The 24730-nt window shown below is 36.5% G+C and overlaps 1 protein-coding gene across 4 annotated transcripts in view; it reads right to left on the reverse strand.

The window, feature by feature from the left end:
• Nucleotides 1-8627: 8627 nt before the first annotated feature.
• The window catches only part of LOC144246223 (uncharacterized), a 93380-nt gene continuing 77277 nt past the window's right edge, over nt 8628-24730 (reverse strand). For 2 of the 4 annotated variants that reach the window (XR_014954803.1, XR_014954804.1), the window contains one exon: nt 20278-22754. The gene's annotated coding sequence lies outside the window, so the exon portion shown is untranslated. Of the gene's footprint in view, nt 15690-16412; nt 16440-20277; nt 22755-24730 lie in introns of those variants that run through there. The other 2 variants (XR_014954805.1, XR_014954806.1) reach the window with 2 other exon arrangements.

A 24730-nucleotide genomic window follows, 5' to 3' on the forward strand; every position in this document is an offset into this window, starting at 1 on the left:
ACACCATAAAGTGCATGTATGCTGCAACATATTTTAGCCTTTTTCACATTTTATAATCACATTAGGGAATTGACTCCTGTATGCATAAGAATTCAAATCTAGCAAATGTTTTAGTATTTCTTCATAAATAAGCTCAGTTTTGGGAAATGTTTGATTTATATACTGTAGTCCACTCCTGTGGACTGTTTCTGCTACTCTTCCTTCACAGTCTCTGAATATGATCTTAATTCAGCTGTTAAAATTATGTGAGAAATTGCCACACATTTTGCACAAATTGACAACACATTTGAGGCATTCAAATTATATGCTGTTTTAGCAATATTGAAAATATGTTCAAGTATAATTCTTGTGCATAAAAGTAGTTCTCATTCAGTATTTCAGTCCCTGATCTTTTAAATTAGATAAAGCTTTGTAATTATGTAATTATAAATATTACTGGTTTGCTTTTTGTTAAGAAGGTTCTGTTTGCATTGTGTTAAGTATGATGAATTCCAGCCATTTTTTACTTGTTTGGATGCTGTGAGAAGACAAATATATGCTAACATCCTAGTTCCTATACATATTCTCTCTCAATTTTCTATAGAAATTATTGCTCACAAAAATATTCTTGAACAAGCTCAGGAAGTTCCTCTTTTAGATACTGTTATGCAGTATCTAAATGGGTCTACCCTTGATTTTGTGGGGAACTATTATGAGTAGTTAGAGGGATACTATTCTGGAAATCCTACTGTGTCAGAAGACGATGGAATACAGTACTGTATTTTCATCACTGGAAAAGCAAGAACACTTGCAAATAAAATTAGTTTGACCTCTGTTTTGCAAATGTTGTTTTGTACAGATAAATATTTCCCTTTTATTCTAACTACTTGCCATGTCAAATGCTTACTGATGGCAAACCAGTACTGTAGGTATGGGTTTCTTCTTTTCAGATTTTATTCCTGGATCAATTTGGTTTGCAACTTCTTAATATGGTCTGCACAGAGTTAAAATTTAATGGGCTACTTACAGAGCAAAGTCAGAATCTAGTTGCTACCAAATTCTGGAAATTTTGAATAGGCTCATCATACTGCTAAAAACTGATTGAAGCTGGCTTTCTAATTCATCATAACAAATCCTGCAATACCTTCCCCCACCGCCCTATTAAACTGTGTTGTTTGATATTAGTAAATGTAAATAAATACCAAGCTACAGTGACCTCATTAATCTCAAGTTATCTAGTCAGACAAATCATTACAAGATAATGAGAAGCTAGCTCAAAATTCATAGGGAGAAAAAAAACCCTGTGTTTTTCATGTTGGAACTTCATTTTGGTTTTGGGGTTTTGTTTGTTTGTTTGTTTGTTTGTATGTGGAGTTTTTCTGGGAAAAATATAAAAATAACAAAGAAGAACCTCTTTCTTACTGGACTTACAGGACTACACACATGCAAACAATTCTATTTTCTTCTCTGCAAGCACTCAAACAAATGGAGACTGCACTATTAAGGGGATTTCTATTTTTTTTTTAATTCCTCCTGCCTGTCAGATCTTTCTTTTTTCGCCTTTTTATTTTCCTGCTCCTTACCCCCCATTCCTTTTTTACATCCTATGTTTTTTTTGTTGTTGTTGTTCCTTGTACTTCCCAGCAATAGTGAAGGGTACTGTCAGGTAGCTTTCCTCTTTTTTTTATTGCTTTTTCATTTCCTTCTGCCTTCCTGGTAAGGAAGAAGACATTTATTGTGGGGACATAGAAATGGACTGGCTTACAGAGAACTGACACAGGGACTACCCCTCCCACCTCTCTCCACAGCAGAAACAGAGCACTTCTTACTAAATAACACCAGGAAAAAGGTATTCCAATAATCTCTGTGAAGCCCAGTACATTGTGTCAGCTGAGCACTAGTGGTGTAAGAACAACCACATGTTAACTGGCTTAACTATAGATGAAAGTGTACTATAACCTGAATTTGACATATTAAACATATTTTGCATTGATTTCCTGCAAAATAAAATGTTGATTTCTTACTGCCTCCCCCACAAATATATGGGTGTCTTTTCATCATTCTTAAACTTCCTACAGTAATTTTTGTCTACATCTTGGCAGAAACTTTCTATTTTATGTTAAATGAGAACATTTGTCATTATCCCTTCACCTCTCACTCGTATTCATAACAAAGAATTAGTTCCTTGCAGAGCATATTGTCCTATAATGAGCCTGACACTCCTTTTGTTCTGTAGACCTTTCCATGGAATAAGTCTATGAGTAGATTCTTTGTATTAAATCAGTACAAAGTAGTATGCTCTCAGTTTTGAATAGCTAAATATGATAATAAGACAACAAAAGAATGAAATCTGAAATTGACTTAACACAATGATTAGAAACAGAATCAGAAAAAGAGAAAAGAAGCCAAGTTCTGAAAAGACAGCAAAAAAGCTACCTGGCAAAAGAAAAAAATATATGTAAGAATAAAAAAAATTGTGAATTTCATAAAAGAGAAGCACCACTGAGGGATTTAATTCTTTTGCCCCTGAATTTCCAAATCCATATATTAGCTGTTCTATGAAAATTTCCACTGCTAGATTACACCAAGTGCCACTGCTCTTGTTGCCAGATAGGCATTAATAACTATGTACCTGCACTGCCTAGGCTTGTTCTGTCCAAACTAACACTCATAAAGTTGATGGGGAGAAATTAAAAACCTTCTAAAGTGGTTTTTGATTTTGCTATTCTTATAATAACTAGTTTATGGAGAAGGTCTTGAAAGTTAGAGCTTTGTGAAAGAGGAGTTTTGCACAGCTGTATCATACATCCTTAAAACTGAAGTAAAAATATATTTCAGCCAGCAGAGTAAAAGGAATTCTTCCTCAAAGAGTAAAGATCATATGCACTTGTTAGCTTCATCACTTCCCCTAGGACCTATTCAGTATCACTACATTTAACATTATTTTCTTGAGGTAGTTCCTTAGGTAGAAAGATATTAAGAAAGCAGTCTAAAGTACATTTTAATATGTTTGTAATAATTTCAAATTACTTACTTAACTTTAGTGACCAAAAACCCACAAAGCACATGCATGGTTTTGCAGACACATGCGCCAATGCTCACTGTCCTCCCACACACCCACAGCTGCCATCAGCATCACCCATGACATTCCCTGTAACAGAACCACAGCTCCTTTACCATGAGTCTGAATTAAAAACAAACGAACAAGCAAACAATTGTTTACTTTAAAACCTGTTTTAAGAGTGAAAATGTGGATGATGGAAAAATCCCTTGATGGGTATTCAGGAAGGGTTTATTCTGTTTCCAGTTGCTAATATTCCCTCTAAGGAAATGAGCATGCTTCAAAGCTATCATGGACAGCTTCACTGTGTACTAAGTTATTTACAAAGCTGTGGATTTTTCAGTTAGAAAGGAACTATATAAATATCACTGTAGCTTAACTAGTATAATTTTTAGGTGATATGTTAAAGATTGTCTCTTTATAAAAGCTCTTCTAACCTCAGAAGTGTATTTTATTATTTTTCCTGATTAAGAAAAGCACAAATACACCCCTCCAAACAAACTATCAAAAGCCAAGGAAAAACAAAACAAAACAAAACAAAACAAAAAAATAAAAATCATTTTATGGTCCTGGTCTGTCTGTCCTGGTCTCCTTCAGTTTGATTTTTCAGTCAAAAGACTAAAATAGACTTTGTTAATAAGCCTGTCCAACATGCATCCAAATAAGGAAGAATTTTCAGGGCCAGGGAGAAAAGGTTCAAAAGATTCCTTACCTGCCATTCTTTCTAAAAAAATTAGCTTAATTTAGTAAGCTTTAGAATGAAACATAACTTCACAGGTTTTGGAGGTGATGGTACATCTGTTTGAACAGCTGCAGCAACATGACCTTGTCAGTGATTTAAGTTTTAATTTTTCTGGTCTTAATATGTAATTAAATTACAAATTTAATTAAGCCATAAATGTTTAATTGCATTGAAATCTAAAAATGCATATGTCTTCAATGCTATTAGTCAAAATAATAAAAAAATTCTAGACTTTCTAAAAGGGATTGTTCTTATAAAAATATTTCCTTATTTTGGTATACAGAATGGCCACAACTTATGTTGTTGATTTGAAATGTCTGGACATGTTTCTCTTGCAAAAGAGATTTTTATATTGTTTGGTTTAGATTGTATACTGAAATAGCTGAAACCAAAGAGGTTCTAAAGTAGTATGAGAATTTTTATCCACTTCTTTTTTACCCAGGTACTCTATGCTTTATTTATACTCTCTGGTTGCATTTTTAAGTTGCTTGTAACTTTAAGTTGCTCTGTGCATTTTCCTCGTTAACGTCTGATTGAACTAGGCCAGCCTACCTTACAAGCCAGCCTACTTGTGTGTGATGGAAACATGTCTACAATCAGATTCTAATTTAAAAAGTATATTCCAAATACTTACCTATACTCAGGAAGAAGCCTGACAAAATCTGCTCTTCCTGTTTGTATAGGATACACTTAGCCAAGCTCTTGTTTCTTTACTAACATGTACAGGTAGACAATCCAGTTTCTGGAAAAGTCTGTAATGGATGGATTATTTATAACAGCTTCTAAATGTTCATGCGTAAAAGTATTATCTACTTACTGTATTCATGAATTGTTGGAATCCTGGATGCTGAGAATTTTAAACTTTCTGTGTTGAAAGGCACAGACCCACAAGAGAACATTGCATTTGACCTGAGGTTGTGGAACAGGCTTTTAAAGCTCATTAATAGCACTGGGATTACAAGTGTGTAGTTGATTAGAAGTTTATAATATCACAGGGTGGAAAACTTAGAGTATGGGATTTTAAAATATAGGAATAAATATGAAGCAGGATAGAGGTTTTAAGGTAGAGGCAGATTGTTCTTCTTTACCCTCTTCTTCCTTCTTCTTCATGGGTTTGGGTGTTGTTTCGTGATAGGACAGAAAAGTCCGCATTGTGGACTTCAAGGGATCGGTTATTGGGTTAAAAGGGAAAATAATCTAGGTTTCCTTTCTTAATTGGATAGTTTAGTTTTTAAAGACCTTGTAACAAGAGTTTGTTAGCTATTTTGTGCTTTACTAATGAAAAGGCTGCCGAACTCATGGTAGTGAGACTGTAACACAGAGAAGAAACAATAAACACCTGAGTCCAAACATTAAATATCGTCTCAAGGGCCTTCAGTCCTGACCTTGAGAAACTGATAATTAAAGAGCTGAAAATCTGAACATTTACCATTATCATCCTTTTTTCCTAGCAGCCACAGCTTTAGAATCGCCAAAACTGAGGTGTTGTTGCATTTCTTCCTTTCTTTCAATCTTCATGTTGTCAAAGAGCTGACAATTACAAAAACGTCTCAAGGTTAGACAACTCATATGCATAGGAATTCTAAGCAGGGGTCAAATTCCCTCCATCTGCTTTAATTCTATTTCAGTTTTATGAATCACCTCAATGCATAAACTGCTGCTGTCCCTCTGGTGGTTTTGTAATTTGTGACACAAAAGAGCCTCTTCTTAATATCAGAAAACAGGTGTTGGTGTCCTGTTGTAGAAATGCACAGGAGACTTCTGAAATAGGTTACTAGAGTAGGCTGTGGTGTGCACTTGGGTACCAACCTCTCTTTAAGGGTCTGTAAAGCAACAGCTGGAATGGCTCACTGACTTCAGGAGGAATCTCAGAGCATCCAAATGGACCTTCCTGCCTTGGATCCAAGCATAGCACTGACTTATTCATTCTCAGTAACACCAAGGTTTCCTCCCAGGTCTATTCACAAACATGGAGTTTAATGCAGCATTTCAAGAGTTTGTTAGTGAAGGAGGCCAATACAAGTCTCTTTCACCAAGCTCGGCTACTGCAAAGCCCTTAATTGAAGATTCTGTAGGTTTAGAAGAGCTAATTGTTGTAGCTATCAAATATATTATCTCTTAGTATGCCATACATTAATAGAAGAACTTTGAATTTCAAATAATTTTTATATTAAATCAACAAGAAATTTATTTTAAAGAGCATGATAAATTTTCTGAAGTTATTCATATTAACTGTCGTGGTTTGACACGGAAAGATAATTTTTTCCGGAAGGAAGAGGTCAATTTAGATATTGACTAATTGAAAGTAGACACGCTTCTGAGAATACAGAGGGGTTGAAAGTAGAATTTTCAGGGGAACTTGCTCTCTTTGGTTCCGGTCAGCGTGCAGTGCAGATCTTCCCCCGCCCAGCCACGAGCTGGGTGGGGGAGGGGAAGCCCATGGCTTGAGAAAGGTAGGCCGAAAGCTTCAAAGGTGGTGGAAGGACTGGAACGGGGCTGGTCCTTGCAGATGGAAGGGTAGAAAAAATCTGAGATGTTTTCATTTCCCCTCCAGAGTGTCTCTCCCGAGAGGGAGAGAGAAAGTTGCGAGGAAGGAGGAGCGGGGGGAGCTCTAAGGTGCTCAGTTGTGTGGGAGTTGCTGGATGTCCGGGCATCGAGCCATCCTGGGAGTTCGGACTTTTAACTCTTCCTTGAGAAATGAAAGCTTTGTGAATTTTTCTTTCTCTTCCTCGGTTTAAAAGAGAGGAAGAGGGACACTTTGGACCCTGGGATGGGATGTTGGAAGGAGAAATTCTGGATGGGAGGGGGACAAGGAGTGGCTTTTGGCTGAACTTTTCCGTGTTAGCCACAACCTGAACTAATTTTCTCCTTCAAGAGGGACTGTGTTTTGGGAGGATGCCAGTGAGTTAAGAGACCTGCTTCAGCTGGGAAAAAAACAAAATTGGAGTAAACAGAGAAAAGGTTAAGAGGTTTGTGGTGGCGCTCTCTTGTCCTGGAAAGGAAAGAGAAGAGAAGAAGATCTCTGTTCTTGAGCCCTCGGCCCCAGGGGAAAATGGGGGGGGACTGTGGTCCCAAACAATGAAAAACTAAACTGTTGTTTTTTCCCTTCTTGGCAGGACATTTTTGAAAGGAAAAATCCTAAAAACAGTCTGTCCATCTATGCATTTAGTGGTAAAATCACTGTGCATAGAAAGGAGAAGGGTTACCATGGCAAACTTTTCTCTGGGCGGTGTCATGTGTGACATGGAAACACAGGATGTAGAGCTGTGTTTCTTGGGGGGTCTGTGGCACAGGAGAGACTCTGTTCCTTCAATAAACTGAATATCGATTGTTTAGAGGGTAGAAACATGATTGGGGTCCAGATTGTGTCTCACTGTAGTTTGTTAGAGTTGAGTGGTGGGGGGAGGAATGTTTTGCAAGATTTTCATTTGGATCTTTGTGTGTTCTTTTTTTCCCCCTTCTTTAGTTTTCTCTTTTCTTTAGTAGTAATAGTTTAATAAAGTTTTTTTCCTGTTATTAAGCTTAGGCCTGCTTTGCTCTATTCTAGATTCCACTTCACAGCATTCAAGGTAGAGATCACATTTTCATAGAAGCACTGGCATTGTGCCAGTGTCAAACCATAACATTTGGTTCCCTGACCGGGAAAAGATAAGATAAGATCAGATAAGATAAGATAAGATTGTAATAAGGTGAATGCTGTGAAATGGGATCAAGAGGAATAAGAGCAAAGCATGTGTTGGATTTTAAAATGAATTAGAGTGGAGATTTGGTGTAAGTTGCTGTTTTATGTAGAATGTGTTAAATGTAATTTTGATAATGATTTTTTTTTTTTTATAGTCTGTGTTCTCAGAGGCGAAGGGTGGAATGTCGTGGTTTGACACGGAAAGATAATTTTTCCCGGAAGGAAGAGGTCAATTTAGATATTGACCAATTGAAAGTAGACACGCCTCTGAGAACACAGAGGGTTGAAAGCAGAATTCCCAGGGGAACTTGCTCTCTTTGGTTCCGGTCAGCGTGCAGTGCAGACCTTCCCCCGCCCAGCCACGAGCTGGGTGGGGGAGGGGAAGCCCATGGCCTGAGAAAGGTAGGCCGAAAGCCTCAAAGGTGGTGGAAGGACTGGAACGGGGCTGGCCCCTGCAGATGGAAGGGTAGAAAAAATCTGAGATGTCTCCATTTCCCCCCCAGAGTGTCTCTCCCGAGAGGGAGAGAGAAAGCCGCAGGGAAGGAGGAGCGGGGGGAGCTCCAAGGTGCCCAGTTGTGTGGGAGTTGCTGGATGTCCGGGCATCGAGCCATCCTGGGAGTTCGGACTTTTAACCCTTCCTTGAGAAATGAAAGCTTTGTGAATTTTCCTTTCCCCTCCTCGGTTTAAAAGAGAGGAAGAGGGACACCTTGGACCCTGGGATGGGATGTTGGAAGGAGAAATTCTGGATGGGAGGGGGACAAGGAGTGGCTTTTGGCTGAACTTTTCCGTGTTAGCCACAACCTGAACCAATCTTCTCCTTCAAGAGGGACTGTGTTTTGGGAGGATGCCAGTGAGTCAAGAGACCTGCTTCAGCTGGGAAAAAAACAAAATTGGAGTAAACAGAGAAAAGGTTAAGAGGTTTGTGGTGGCGCCCCCTTGTCCTGGAAAGGAAAGAGAAGAGAAGAAGATCTCTGTTCTTGAGCCCTCGGCCCCAGGGGAAAATGGGGGGGGACTGTGGTCCCAAACAATGAAAAACTAAACTGTTGTTTTCTCCCCTCTTGGCAGGACATCTTTGAAAGGAAAAATCCTAAAAACAGTCTGTCCATCCATGCATTTAGTGGTAAAATCACTGTGCATAGAAAGGAGAAGGGTTACCATGGCAAACTTTTCTCCGGGCGGTGCCATGTGTGACATGGAAACACAGGATGTAGAGCTGTGTTTCTTGGGGGGTCTGTGGCACAGGAGAGACTCTGTTCCCTCAATAAACTGAATATCGATTGTTTAGAGGGTAGAAACATGATTGGGGTCCAGATTGTGTCTCACTGTAGTTTGTTAGAGTTGAGTGGTGGGGGGAGGAATGTTTTGCAAGATTTTCATTTGGATCTTTGTGTGTTCTTTTTTTCCCCCTTCTTTAGTTTTCTCTTTTCTTTAGTAGTAATAGTTTAATAAAGTTTTTTTCCTGTTATTAAGCTTAGGCCTGCTTTGCTCTATTCTAGATTCCACTTCACAGCATTCAAGGTAGAGATCACATTTTCATAGAAGCACTGGCATTGTGCCAGTGTCAAACCATAACATAACCTTTTGCAGGTAATTCATCTTAACCATGTTGCAGGCTGGAAGAAAAACAATAAAATCACAAACCACTGAAAGTTTAGCAATAAGTGTTGTTTATAGGGCAGGTTCCTGCTGCTATCTGAAATTTAAAACTTTGTATCTTACCTATAGAGAATACTAGGTTTTATGGAAAATATTGATTACCTAATCTGTGAGGCATAGCTTAGGTTTCTGTTAAGCAGCAGAAATTTTTATCCAGTAGAATCTTTATTATCACTGGTATACCAGAACAAAATTGTCAGAGCTTTGGCTAAATTTAAATGGACACAGATTTACTAGAAGCAGAAAAAGTAGAAATTAAACAGAACTGACAGAAAATGGGAAGTGTGAAAAGGAGGGAGGAGAAGAAATAATTCTGATTGTTAATTTTTAGTTCTACTCTTTGATCTCCTCTATGACTCTGTCAAATATCACCAGTAGAAAAATTATGTATAAAATCTCACAGAAAGCAAATACAGGTTAAATATAGATACAGTGTATAAAGGATATTTATTGTAATTTTTGCTCCCTGCTGTAGTTTAACACATAGATAGACATATTTTGAAATGTTTTTGAGAAATGGCTGCTTAATACAGTTTTATGGTCACTGAACTTCTTACATATTACAAAAGCTCCATTCATAATCTCCTGAGGGAATGGCACATAGGCAACTACTTTTTAAACATGATTAAGAAAATACACTCAATTGTGTCATGAAAGTTTAGGAAATGCAGTTGTGTATTTAGGACAAATACTGTTTTTTTTTACAATGCAGCAGATTGATCATCTGATTGTGACTGCCTCACCCCTGGCTACTCTGTTTCCCTTTGCCCTCCCTTGCCTTTGACTTCTACCCCCCAGAGGAACCCTACAATCCACATCTTCACAGACATTTCTCTTCTCAGCTTATCTGGCTGAAAGACTAATGTTCTTCTCCCTTGTTTCCTCTAAAGAAGTAGGATACAACATGACAACAGTATCATGTATTGCAGTATCATGCAGCACATTGTGTCTCAGGTTCCAAGTAAAACAATTTTTTTCATATGAATTCTGTTTTTCCAAAAGGTGATTCACTGTGTTTTACTCTTATATGCACAGGCTTGGAGCAATGTTTAAATTTCTTTTATGCATGAGAATAAATATGCACATTGTAATGTGCTTTTTTCTATGTAAAGGAATATTTCACAGGATTGAATGTAGCTTATCTTATGCAATTGGTTGACAGGCATTGTCTAAAGAAATTTAACTTTCCTGTCCCTAGATGATACCAGAAAAAATAATTTATTTTTTGCTTCAAAGGAAACATTTTTACTGCTGCAGTCTTTAATGTAGATAAGACCTTTCTTTTATCATATGAAGTGGAATAACTTGAAACATATTTGAAGTACATATGCTGATATTGCTCAGTATTTTGTAATTGAACTGTATACACAAATGTACAATGTAATATTTCCGATGTGATGTGTAGGAGTGGCTATTGAGTGCTATAGCACAGGATGAGCCGTGCCACCACCAAATGCTCACCCTGGCTGCTGTTTCATTTCTGCAGCTTTAGGTCCTTACTTAGAAACCTTGCATCCATCTTTCTGGCTTCAGCTCAGTAATGACACTACATACTGAAAGTAATAAAGACTGACCATTCATTTGTGTTCATCTCTCTCAGGCAGTTTTTTTGGGCATGGCAGGCACATGAAATACAGTGTATATAACATATCACTTGTCACTTCCATCTGGCTTTTTTGGAAAAGAAATGAAATTTCTGGTACATGAAAAAGGCTGCTGCTTATGGACTAAGCTCATGTTAGTAGCCCAGCTTCACACTCCTCTGCCATTAGCACTATATCCAAAAGCAAGAAGTGCAGAAAGCTGAGGTGCAAAACTCTATTCACACTACTGGCATGCTGGCTTCAAGGACAGTCATGACATACACAGATAAGGCACATGTAAGGCAGCATATAAATTCTCTCTCACTATTTGATTTCTACTGGATGCCATTCTTCATTAACTTCAGTAATGTTACTCCTCAGATAGTTGGATGCTACATAAGAAAGATTATGTCTTAGATAATAAATATGTATTTATTCAACAGCTATTTTTAGCTTTTTAACCTTAAATATTAAGGAAAAAAGTTTACAAATGCTCGAGAAATTAGCTTTGGAACAAAGCAAAATTGAAATTTAATTATTTTGACTATTTAATAAATTCTCTCTATGAAAACCTGTGCAAACAAATTTGTGCCATCCAGATTTCATTATATTTTTTGTTTATTGATTTATTGATATGTTAGTTAACATGCATTTTCTTATGCCTGTAAAATGTTGATGAGTATAGAAAGAAATATTATTCTCTAATTTCCATAGATCTTATTAGGAGTTGAAGTTAAGGATTTCTGAGATTAACCCTTTCTTCTTCAGCTAGTCTTATCCCTTATTTCTTATCTCAGTGCTGGAACTCTTAAAATTCCCTTTTCATGCTGTCCACATGTCCACAAAACATGACCTGACATTAAAGGAGTATCCCCATCGTATTGCCTGATGCAAAGCTTTAGAGCTTCATATAAAGACCTTTCCATGTAAACAAATATAAAGTACCTTTTCAAGGCTTGTATTGCAAAAAAAAAAAAACCAAAAAAACTTGACTTCTTGACCTGTTTAGTAGCAGGAAGGGACATTCTCCTTGCACCAAGTGTTAATGCAGCTCTGTCAAGCACTCGATGACCCTGAGACTTATGGTTTCAGTTCTGTACAAAGCTGCAGTCAGCTGGAGCTTCTTCATTTGCCATTTTTGAACAAACTCAATGTTGTAACTCCTGCCCTGTGGAAAATGATGTCAGTGAGACCAGGATCAGACCTCTGTATTAGAATAGACTTGGACAACACAGGTGAAAGATGGAGGAAAGAAAATAAGAAACTTATTTCCTTTTTTTTTTTTTTTGATAGCTCAGTCAAATCTGATTATTTTAATCATTATTTAGCATAATTTCACCAATTTTGAGCTGCTTTGGTATTTGTACATGTGCTGTTTTTCCAAGAACGATAAATTCTAATTGCCCTTGCATAGGGGATCTGACATAAACTGTTTCCAGCTTCAAATCAGACTTGGCAGCTGGTATATACACTCCAAATTTCTATCCCTTCTGGGGGATAAGGGGAGATATAAGCTCCCTAATCAGTGCTCTGAGAGATGTCCCTGCCCTGCCAACATCAAAAGCCAAAAACGTCCTTCAGCCAAAATGTCATCATTGTCAACTGGCTGTCTCTGCATCTTCCTATATTGCTGTGCTTGATAAAATTTGTAACAGTAAGTTATGTAAGCTCCCACTTTAGTAAAACTAAGAAACCTGAAAATAAAGGATTTGTTCATTAGGTTTTTAAGATCCCTGTCTAGAAGGCAATAAACTTCCTGTTTCTTCAAAGAAAGTTGTTTTGGCTGGCCCAAAGTGGCAGAAGAACTCAGTGTACAATGAACAGGAGACTGTCAGTCTGAATTCTTGGGTCGTAAGAACTATGCCAGCTTGACAGTCTGCGTTATCCTCTGCTCCTCACTGCACTTGTGTTTCTCTCCCTTTCCCAGGTAGAGGAAATGAATTAGGGGGAGGAGTGAATGTTTTATGTGGGAATGTAGTGAAAATAAGAGTATCACATAAAATTTCAAAAGAGTAAATTGCCACCAGTGTTATATTCTCCTCTTTCGAGCATTGCAAAGTATTAAAGAGACCATTTAAAAAAGGTATTTTTTTCCAAGGAAGAAAGAAAAGGACAAAAGATAGGAAATACTGTGTTAGTGTCTGTGACTGTTATGCATTCTGTAAATCTTCAAGGAGTTTGAGTTAAAAATGGAGGCTTTTATTTCCTTCCCTCGGAACAATGGAAAAATCTTATGCCATTCTGGCAAACCTGTATGAGATAAAAGCAAGAAAGAAATAAAAGAATTTAACTTCCTTGAGTACTTGGGTCAATTTGGGGACTCTAATTTTTATTATATAATAGAGGAGGAAAATATATATATCTTGTAATATAAATATTTTAGTTCTTCCTTCCTTCCTTCCTTCCTTCCTTCCTTCCTTCCTTCCTTCCTTCCTTCCTTCCTTCCTTCCTTCCTTCCTTCCTTCCAAATTTCATGCTACAAGGCAAAGTAAAAAGTGAGGGCAATAGGTTTCCTTCTATGTTCCAGTGACATACGGAAATAAGCCTTACTGTTTATCCTTCTTATATCCTGCTGAAACAAATCTTTGTTAATTCTCTGTTTGAAATAGAATGCAATGTGTGTCCTCATAATGGGCCATATCCTGCTATCAATATTTTAACAGAACCCCCATGGACTGTAACGTGGAGTCCACTAAAAAATTGATGGCACCATTATGCTCAACTGCAAGTATATTTATAATTAAATTATTTTTCTTTGATTTCATTCAAATTTCTGTCATTAAAGTGCTCTGGTCAAACTAATTAATTGTAAACACATTGTGTTTTGTTTATGTTGGTAATGTTTGCTTCAGTCTGAATACCTGTCAGAATTATTCGTGCTTTCCTGCTATGGATTAGCACACAAAAATTCAACAGCTTAGTATGGATTCCAAAGACAAATTACATCAAAAGTAATTTGCTCTGATTATAGGAAGCAATTGTTATAACTAAGTATAATATATGTACAAGTTGAGTCTTCTCGAATAAAGCTGCATAAAAGAAAGGAAGGTAGTATAGAAATTGCAAAACAGTAAACTTCATGAAATAGAAGAATTTATGAAAAATTTCTATTTTTGACCTCCTGACTTCCATCAAGCTTCAGAGAACTGGGAAATAAAGTATATGAAATTTCAGCAAACATAATAGAATCTCCACTGAAGAAGTATGTACTTTAGAAAATAATTCTCCATGCCATTTAAACAAACAAATTTATTGTAAAATACATACTGCAACTTATTCAAGGGGCAAGACTTTCTAAAATAAGAGAGAGATTATGGTTCTGGGTTGTATTACATTGGACTAAGCCTTCTAGCTGCTGTTTTCCTGTATTAGCTGCCTGAATTTCCTATTTCTGAGTATTTCCTACCACTGAGATAAAGAATTAATGAATTGTTAGCTGAATTTGAGCCTGTTCTGTCTTTCTTTATGTTGTCTTTGTTTCTCTTGGTAGCTTTTTGAGGTTTTCTTTCCTTCCTTTCCTTTAGTGCTTTGCAGCTCTTGGAATAATTTTAATTTACTCATTTCAGAAACCACCTGGAAAATAAGTCTTGGTAACTATCAATGCACAAGATGATCAAAAGCTTTATGAATATGATACTTTTAATTTTTTTCATCATGTGTTCTAGATAAAATTTAATTTTTTAGACTTTCACACTGCATAAATACATATATAAATCTGTTTCAATTTTTTGAGTGTTCAGAAACAGTATATCATTAGAGTAGATGCATAAATATATAAATAGGGTTTATACATACCTTTTTAAGGACCTATTTTGGAATAGCTAGATTCTTATGTTTCTGTCTGAAAGTTTTTTCAGCCCCTAACAAAAAGCAGGACAAGCCAACTGAGCAAAATAGAAGAATAAGAAGAACATCACCCTTCTGCAGTCTTTTACAGAATATGGAAAGTTTTGGGCTAGACCCTCTAAAATACTGAGTATCTCTCACACAAACAATAGTGGAATGGAGCATTCTAGATAACTTGATTTTAAGCAGAAAATCTCTTCTTTCCACAAAGTTTCTGACAGGAATGGAAAATGGCAGTTTATGAATTATGTTTTATTGTAATCAGAATGGAAAACTGCTCCATCACAGACTCCTTTCTTTAAGATATTTAAACTGGACCTTGATATCCCATCTTGGGTGCAGCAGGAGAACACACAGAATTCCTTTTTATGCTGCAGTGCATTCAAATCATTATTCAGTAAATATTGCTGGAAGGATCTGTTTAGTGGCAACATTCAGTTTTGGTATTCTTCATCCATAATGTGACAATCTATGTATACAAATCCATTAAGCATGTGTTTTGCCAGGGTCCTTACTCCAAAATCAGATTTAACTTTTCTATGGAAATTAGCCTACTAATTTATGAGTGAACAGGAGGCAAGCAAAATTCTTCTCATCTGTATTTCTCAGCAGTAAATCAAAATAAACATACAAGTTTAGGAACTGTTTCTCTTGCTTTTTGCAGTTCTGTAGGACCAGTGTTTTCTGAGTTAGTTGCTCCATTAATTCTTTGGTCTTGCAAACCAGGGAAGACACACAGAAGCTTCAAATGGTTTCATATTTATGTATAGAGTTTATAAATATCTGTATATTTGCTTATGTATAAAAAATTATCTAACCCATTTAGGCCAGGTTATAAATGAACCCTGTTTTCAACAAATTAAAGGATCCAATATCCCATAGTAGATGAAGGCTATCTCTTTTTACAACTGCACAAATGTCAGCTGCCCAAAATGGGCAGAATGACTAAAGGATAATTCTCTGTTCCCCACCCTGGTGCATGAGAAATGCTGCAGTGTGGGTGGTGTACTCTTGCCATGTATTTTTGAGCCACCAGTATGAGACATACCACTCAAAAGATTACAAAAATATTTGCATCGATGTCTTTTTATGGAGGTGTTATCTTTATATAGCTCTTTCAGTCTGCTGCTTGGTGTAGACCTGCAATATGAGAAAATATCTTGAAAAAGCTAAGAAAAAAAAAAGAAAAAAAAAAACTCTACCAAAAGTAAATGTACACAACAGAGTGAGGATGAACATGCCCAGTCTGGTTTGTTTATAATTACTTTCAGCAGATCTGCTTACAAGTGCTATATGCTGATATGTCTCATTGATAAGACACCACAGTAAGAAACAGAATATGCAGGATTTTTCGTAACAGAGGAAAACTTTTCATAAAATGGAGGATGATTTTTCATAAAAGAGGATTGAACTTAGCATTGTCCCATTTGCATCTTTACAGCTTAAAGATGAACTTGGTGTATATGCTGTGACACAGTGTTAAGTCAACAGATAAAAAAAAAATAATTGTAGTTTCAAGTCTGATGCACCAGTGTTTGTTATTGTTGAGACACAGATTTTTTACATGTGTAAATTTTGCATTAACATCATAAAATTGATTGAGGATGATCTTTAATGCTATTTAGGAACATTTAGGAGCATTATACATTTCACATAAACTATTAGACTTCCTATCTTTAGTAAAAGCAGTAAGTTTCTGGAATAAAGCTGATCCTACTAGCTGTATGATGCTAAACCATACTTCAGTATCATTTGTATGAGTCATAATTACAGTTGCAGTTGAATCCAAACACCTGCCTTAGCTGATTACAGTAAAAAAATCAACAAATAAGCATAGCTTCAAAGGAATAAAATAAAACCTACCAAATCCCTATGACTGCTCCAGCAAAGCTGTGGAAAACAGATTAGAAAAGAGGTCAGTGAGATATGTTGTGAGGCAGACAATATAATGTTCCTTTTGTATTACATGATAGAGCAGAGAAGCTTTAAAGCATGAGTTTTAAACTGGTAGTTGAGCTGGTATTGAATTGTCCTTGGCTGGAGTAACACCAAGAAAACAGGTTTTGCATCTCTCCTGGTCCTCTATCCCAAATATGTCCAGGTTGACATAGCCTACAATCTTCTGATGCCATCATGTAGACACCACATAGAGTTAGAAGGGGGCACAAAGAAAGCATCCAAATTTCCTCCTGACATTTATTTTTGTCTGTTTAAATCAAAATGACATGCTTCAGATGTAGATGAAGTAGAAAGAATCGTATTAACCATTCTTGTAATTGTTATAAGAGAATTAACACTAGTGTTATCTAGCACGCAATGTTAATTTATTGATAGCAGTACATTTATCTTTTAATGCACCAGTCTAGCAAACACTGTGGATTTTATCATGACAGTACTTTTTTTTTAAGAATCTGATGCAGATTCTGCATATCAATCATGTCTTAAATTGTCAGCTCTTATTCTAAACTTAACATTCAAGCAACATAGCAAAACCACCTTTGTTCTGAACTCAGTGGGATGTGAAATGCCAGCATAGTAGAAAAATACCATTTCTTCACATAGAAAGAGACCATCAGACCATCAAAGATGTCAGGATTAATATGAAATGGGCTGTCAGAAGTACTATCTGCTCTGAAAAAGCAGATAAACAGATTTCAAAATGGGAGTTAAATGCTTTTTCTTTTAAAGTATTAAAGACCAACTATAAGTTCATTTCTATGTCAGGAGTAAAAACTATGCCATCTGGTATGACAGGGATGTTTTCAGGCTCTAGTTACAGTGAGTGCAGTTTGCTCTGCTGAAGACTGTCTAAATTGCACATTGCAGTACAATGTAGAATTTCCAGAGTTACATATAAAAGGGGGACCTTGAATACTGGCAGGAATAAAGCCACATTAGTTAAGATTTCTGCTAGGATTAATACATACTGCTTTTCATCATATGGTTTGTGTATTAAAATTCCAATTGGATTATCTTCAATGGAAATGTTGCTATAGTGCTTCTAGTTTCCAGTCTAGTGCCAGCATGACTCTGTGCTGGGACATCCTGAACCTGATTTCATAGCCAAAATTAATGCATATCATCCTGTTGAGTATGTGTTACTCCAGTTATGTAAGAGTCAATTTACGTACACAGTAGTAATCTGAAGAAGGCACAAACCCAGACTGAGGATGTTACAGATGAATTGCCAAGGCACCATCTCATGGGAACTATTAGCCTTTCCTGCTCACAAGGAAAAAAATGTGTGAAAAGCACACTTTTGTGCTTCCAAAGATATTGAAAAACGAGTGTAAAGCCATCAGAACATTTGGCAGGCTGGAACACATAATGTGAAAAGCTGATAGACTTTAATTTTTTCAGTCTGGAGAAGAGGAGGCTTATGAGGGTCTCACTGGTTTCTTTATTATTTCATGCAAGTCTATACAAATGATGCAGCCAGAATTTTCACAGTGCAGACTGCAAAAGGTGTCAAGAGAGCAGAAATAAACTTCATAAAGGTTATAAAACACAAGATAGTGAAAAGAAAATGCTCTTCACAGTGAGTGTGGTCAAAAGTTTCAAATTAGATGTGATCATCTATGGGAGTATATCCCATCTGCATATTTTTTATGTAAACTATGTGAACAGTTGCTATAGTGTCTCAATTTCATTAACAGACTTTCTTATACCAGAATGTAAAGATGAATTAGTAAAATGCCCCATAAGCATCACTAGCAGCTGAAAAATAACTATGTATGTCATGAGTATTTAGAATTATACTAAAAACACAACCATGTTTTAATACAAATATATGTGTTTTTTTGGTTTTCCTAAGGATGATTTGATTTGAAAAAAAAATACTGTCTAAACAGAAAGTGTTGTAAGTAATTTCTTTTGAAAATTCAGGGTTTTGGTACAATGTATTTATCCACAAATTGGTTTGAAAGCTTTTTTTTGTTTTTTAAGTAGTCATAGAGCCAAAATCTGCATTCAGCGTGAAGCATGTGGCTACAATGGAGTCAGCATATATGAAGTAATTTAAAGTTTATAAACTTATAATGTTACAATTTGGTTCAAACTTTTTAGCACTTTTGCCTATTTTTTTTTTCAACATATAATCTCAACACAAAGCTTTATTCTAACTGCTTTTTTGATGCATTTTGCAGAGCAGCTGACTGGTGCTCAGCATGTAACAGTAATGAGTGGCTGACTTTGCAGTAAGAGCAGCAACCATTGTTTTTTGAGATAAAAGGCCCCTTGGGCTCAGCCTTGCAAAGTGCACAGTATTCTGACTTCAGTTCTGCCAACTTGGGCAACACATACATCATACTAAACATTTGAGTCAGCTCCCAAAAATAATGAGGTTGCACTTGCATTCAAAGACAAACACACACTAAACCGTCTCTCTGAGCACAGCACACACCATCCCAGAGTTCAGACTTTCTACCTTATCTGATTATACATGAGCATCAACTTGTCAGCTGCTCTAGTAAACCATAGTTTTACTCTTAGCAGAATGGCTGACAGCAGCTTGGGAAATTTATAATACGTGTCAAGAATTTGTGTTATTGTTTGCTAAGAGAATGAAAGTGGTCATACCCACAGCTGATACTGATGTGCAAGCATGACCAATTGTCTGTATTGTAGATTCATACAGCACTGATCAAGTCAGAGGGTGTTTCCCCGCAGGTTAACAGCTAGCTGATAGTCCAAACCCATTTACAGTTATAGTGAGAATGATAAGTTTGATAGTGTTGCAGTCGTAATGCTAGGACCAGTGTTTTCTATTTTCACATCTATATATATACAGAGCAACACTTGAAAACAGAAATTCTGTGGTTGAATACTCTCTCACAGCCAAAGAGCAAAGACTGCTGTCCAGTGAAGTTGCAGTCATATCCTTCTTACCTGGAAAAAATATATACATATATGCAAGCCATGATTTTTGCTGCTTTTACAGAGCTGTAACTTGTTTTACATCGGTTTTATCTTTTATTTAGGACATGCACGACTGCATCAGACAAAACAGACTACTTGGGCTAAAGTAACATAAGATCTTTTACTGTCATATTACTTACTGCTCTTATTGCAAGTTTTAAAAGTGAACCACATAGTTACTTTTCATCAGTTTATTTTATAAACCAACCTCAACTTCACATACAATGAACCATGCAAAGCCTGTTTTTTTTGTCAGTTTCCAACAGGCAGTGCAAAGATTTAGAATATTTTACTGGCATTACTGAAATCTGTGTAGCTGATGAGAAATAGATGACGTGAGTTGTTGCAGTACAGGGTGACTTTCTGTCCTACCCTGCAGGGGCCGGCCGGATGTCCTGCAGTAAGGGTGAGGGTTGCTGTGCACACTCCTCCTTTAGCACATTGGCCAGGGCATGCCTCCTGAGGGCACATTATAAATGTGTTTTCAAATTTGAAGAGCATGGTGATGAATTAGGATATACACTACAGAAGAGGGTGCTGACTCTAAGTTAGCAAGTCACAGACCTTCGCTGCTGACTCCACCATCCATTAAGAAAATGCTTGATCTCTCTCTCTCTCCTCTGACATTTAAGAGTACACTGTGGGAAAGAGAACTTCCAATTGAAATTCAAGCCAAGTAAAACAGAAGAGAAAAATGCATTCTGTGAACTGAAAAACTGGGTTAGAGGTTTGCGTAAATGGAAGGGGTTCCAAGGGTCAAACTTTTGAAATCCTTCATACAGTTTGACAAATAACTAAAAATAACAATGAACTTTAAACTTCCATTTTACTTTTTCAACTTTTGCAGTTCTGGTACAGCTTTGGATATTTACCACTGTTTAAAATAAATAATGTGTCCATATAATGATTAAAAAGAGATTAAAACAAACTCCCAACAACACACCTTAAGTCATTTGGTTAAGAAAGCAGTGTACTTACTTATTTCAATGTAATATACATGTATTTTTGAACATTTTAATATCCCCAAGTATATTTCTGTGCCTATAGCTATATAAATAGCTGATAATATAATAGCTATATAATAATATATATTAACTAATAAATACATTAAATATTTAGCTAATAATAGCTAAATAGCTATCTAATATCTATTCTAGGCTATTGCTGTGTCTGTTAACAGAATTTCAGAACAATTATAGAATATCACCAAATTAGCTGGAATACATACACTGAGGTGTCTGAGACAAGCTACTTAATAAATCTGTAGGAAATTTCATGGTGATTGCTAAAAATCTGCAAGGGGAAACACTATAGCACATTTGCAGCAATGAGACATATTGAATGATGTACTCTCAGAATATTTTTTCTTGTGGTTCACAGCTTTTATTTACATTGACTAATTGTGCAGCAGGCCTCAGATATAGCAAAATGAAAAAAAAAATATTGGCAGATCCCTTGGTCATATTGCTAATAGATCACATGCACAAGCATTAAGAAATAGTACTTCTATGATTATCTTAGTTTACTTATATACTGAATTTAAAATAGAAAAATATGGCTGGATAGGAATTCTGAATCTACTAGTGTTCATTTAGGGTTGCAAGTTCAAGGGCAGTTCTTGGGTCTTATTCTTTATTTGCAAAGAAGTGTTGGACCAAATGACCCTTGAGGTATCTTCCAACCTGGTATTCTGTTTCTATCATATAATTTTCTATCAGTATATCAGAATACCCCTGGCCTTGAAATGAACCGGTCTTTATTTACACTGACAGCTATGACTGACCTGAATCTTCCTCAAATCCATATTCAAGACCATTAACATAGGAACTCCTCCACAGTGCTCCTGGGAAAACCTGTGGTATCAGGTAATCAACATTCCTATTTGTCAAATTTTTAAAATGTATGTGTTAGACTTTGCTGAAGTGCAGGATGTTTTTAAGTATTAACATAACAGTTCAGTCTTGTAGCACTTCTCAAAGCTGTTTTAAGTGGACACAACTCAAAGGAAAAGGATCCACTCACCCTCAGACTGATCACTGAGAGAGTCTCACCATGAGAGTTTAACCAGATCACAAAGAGGATGAGGAGACTGGAGCACATCTCTCAGGAGGAAACCTGAGGGAGCTGGGTCTGTTCAGCCTTGAGAGGAGATGCTTGAAGAAGAGGGGATCTTATCAAGGCATACAAATACTTTGAGGGCAGGCATTCAGAGACTGGGGCCAGACTCTTTCCAGGGGTGCCTAGTGACAGGATAAGGGGTGATGAGCACAAACTGAAACACAGGAAGTTCCATCTAAAAATGAGCAAAAGAACTCTTTTCTTTGAAGGTGACAGCAATGGAGCAGGCTGCCCAGAGGGGCTGTGGAATCTTCTTCCGTGGACATGCTCAAACACCATTTGGATGCAATCCTGTACAACCTGGTGAACCTGCTTTAGCAGGACAGTTGGACTAGATTATCTTGAGAGGTCTTTTCCATCTCACCCATTCTGTGACTCACTGAGAAAGGACAAATGCAAAATAAAGTCTTTGCATGAAGAAAAAATGCAAGAAAACCTTTGTCTAAGCAAAGAAAAATTTATGTTCACACAAATTTCCATTCGGTCAGGTACACAAACAATGCAACTTAAAATAATTTAAAATAGTATTAACCAGCTAAAAATAATACTTCTTAACAAAATCCAGAGAAAACAGCATTGAAAATGTACTCAGAAAGACTACTTTCTCTGTCCTTTTTAATTTTTCATCAGGAATATCAACACACTGCATTTCTTTTCATAATGTTTGACTTGAATTGGAATACTGTTTTTCATTTGACTGTCTCCAAATGTTTTACATTTGTCACTTCAATACTTTCAGAGGTGAGGGAGAGGTCTGCAATGGTGCCACAGATATCTTGTTATGGAAGAAAATGACTCATTTATTTCCTCTATATTGGCATTCTTGGTTGAAATACTGCCTTCAATAAAGCTAGGGCAAACTACTCTCTGCCTGAGCATCAGAGTGCACAGGAGTCAGCACAGCTGACTGTGAGTCTTGGAAGAAGAAAACACTTTGATTTTAGTACACCTGGGCTGCTCAGGGACTATAGCTGAGTCTCACCATCTTTAGTACAGACAAAATGTGTCTATGGCAGCAGTAACTTGGTACATGATCACATCACCTGTCAAATCCAGGAAATAGCTGGGAGGGAGCATACAGAGTTCTCTGTTGCCGTGGCTACTGCACTGCCATCCTCTAAAACCGTGTCAGTATTTTGGTCTTTTGTTCATGTCTGCAGTGGAATAAACCTGAAAATAATAACAAAAAGTAAATATCATTTCACCTGCTTGTTGTACTCTGGATTATGGGAAGTTACAAACCACAATTTTTCTTAAAAAAGAAAAATCTCCGTGCAAGGCACTAAAATGCCAGAGTTGATTTACACTTTTGTTTAAATTGTATATATTGTTCATTCAAGATCTGCAAACATTATTTCTTGATTACAACTGGATTTTTCACTTGCAGCTCTTCAAACATGACACGATTAAATATAAAAGGAGTAGCATTCAACCCACATAACAATAATTCTAATCTAACAAAGTGCTAAGTAAACTTTATTAGTCCTTTTGACAGACCAAGTGAGACTATCCAGAAGCTTTCTTAAGATCCTATGTAGTAGAGACTATTAAGGAAAGAATTTACTGAAGCTGATATAGCAATAGTTAGTCAGAGAGGGATATAGAGACTTATTAGTGACATAAAATGAGAAAATGTAAAACTATCCACATGATTATAAAAACATGATTGAAGAACTGCCTTTTAGGTTGTTTCTGAAGTATTAGGCTTAAACAGTTCCTAGACACATGGCAGGAAAGCAACTGTGGGAATATAAATTTTTATTAATTATACAGAATAGCTGTCATGATTGGTCTGCATATATTGTAGCTAATTGATTGTTATATTCCAAATCTTGAGGGCTAGCTAAGGGAGCAAACTCTATGACCAGGACACAGAGACAAGGGGCCTGTGCAACAGTGTTCTGCCTTCCTGGGAGCACTGTGAAGTTGGAACAATCCCTCTCCTTCTGCAACAGGATACTGCAGTGTAGTCAATATATTATTAACTGGTTTTATCTTTTGTAAACATTAGAAATAGTCTGATAATTTACATTTTTATAAGTCAGAGTAAAAAAAATGCAACTTTCTAAGAAAAAAAACCCTCAAAATGTGTTCTGGACCTGGTCTGTAATCTGCCTAATTTGCTGCTTTTTCACTATCTCTTAAAGTATTAAAACTCAATAAGATTGGATTCTATTGGGTAAAATCCTGGGGAACTGTGATTTTAGAGTATTATGAGCATACAAAAAAAGAGCTCAGAATAAAACAAAGTACCAGCCATATAATTTACTTGTTGAGCTATTTAGGGAAATAAAGATATATCGTATCATAGGAGAAACTCAAGTCTGGTGGTCACACTGGAGGATATCAGATATTTAAATAACTTCTAAACCTTTTTGGAAAATTTTCTGAAATTTTCTACTCATTCTTTCTGAAACTGAGATTTTTTTCAAACCAAGTTCCTACTTCCTAGGGCTATGGTCTCAGTAAAAATGAATAAAATGGGGTAGTAACCAGCTGAGAACTTCCACAAGCCTGCTGGTATTTTAAGTAAGTGAGGGGAATACACAAGAAAATACACTAAGAGCAATTAAAAATTTACACTTTCAGACAAGTTCATGTCCTTTGCTGCTTTAACATCTAAGTCTAGCACTAAAACTTGAATTTCCTACCCCATCTATAGTACAAAGCATGTCGGTATGAATAGTTTCAGGAAAAAAAAAGAAATCAACTCATGGAGTCAGGTTTTGCTTAGCCTCTGACAGAGTTGTGCAGTGCATATGTCACTGTAAACTTGTCTCAAGACAGTTCCAAGTATGGTTTAAGGAATTTAAAATAACTATAGTTGAATCAAAGAGCTTTGATAGCAACTATTATGACACATTATTTCAGTGAAAAAAGAAATATGAGAATTGGGGAAAGATTTTCACAATAATTAGATGTAATAATAGAAATATCTGGCACAACAACATAGCATTCTAATTTCCCTGCAGTTATTTTTGCACTTCAGCACCCCCCCAACCCAGCAGAAAATGTGGAGATCCAGAAGCAAGCAGTTTGCCTCCTCAAAGGCATGGATGTAAAACTGGCTGGTTTATACCTGCAGCTGTGAGACTGCTTCATTCCTGGAGCACAGTTCAAAGTACTGTGCAAGGCACCAGGGCAAA

Source organism: Lonchura striata, chromosome 4 (genome assembly GCF_050655825.1).
Source record: "Lonchura striata isolate lonStrDom1 chromosome 4, ASM5065582v1, whole genome shotgun sequence".
In the NCBI taxonomy this organism is placed as follows: domain Eukaryota; kingdom Metazoa; phylum Chordata; class Aves; order Passeriformes; family Estrildidae; genus Lonchura; species Lonchura striata.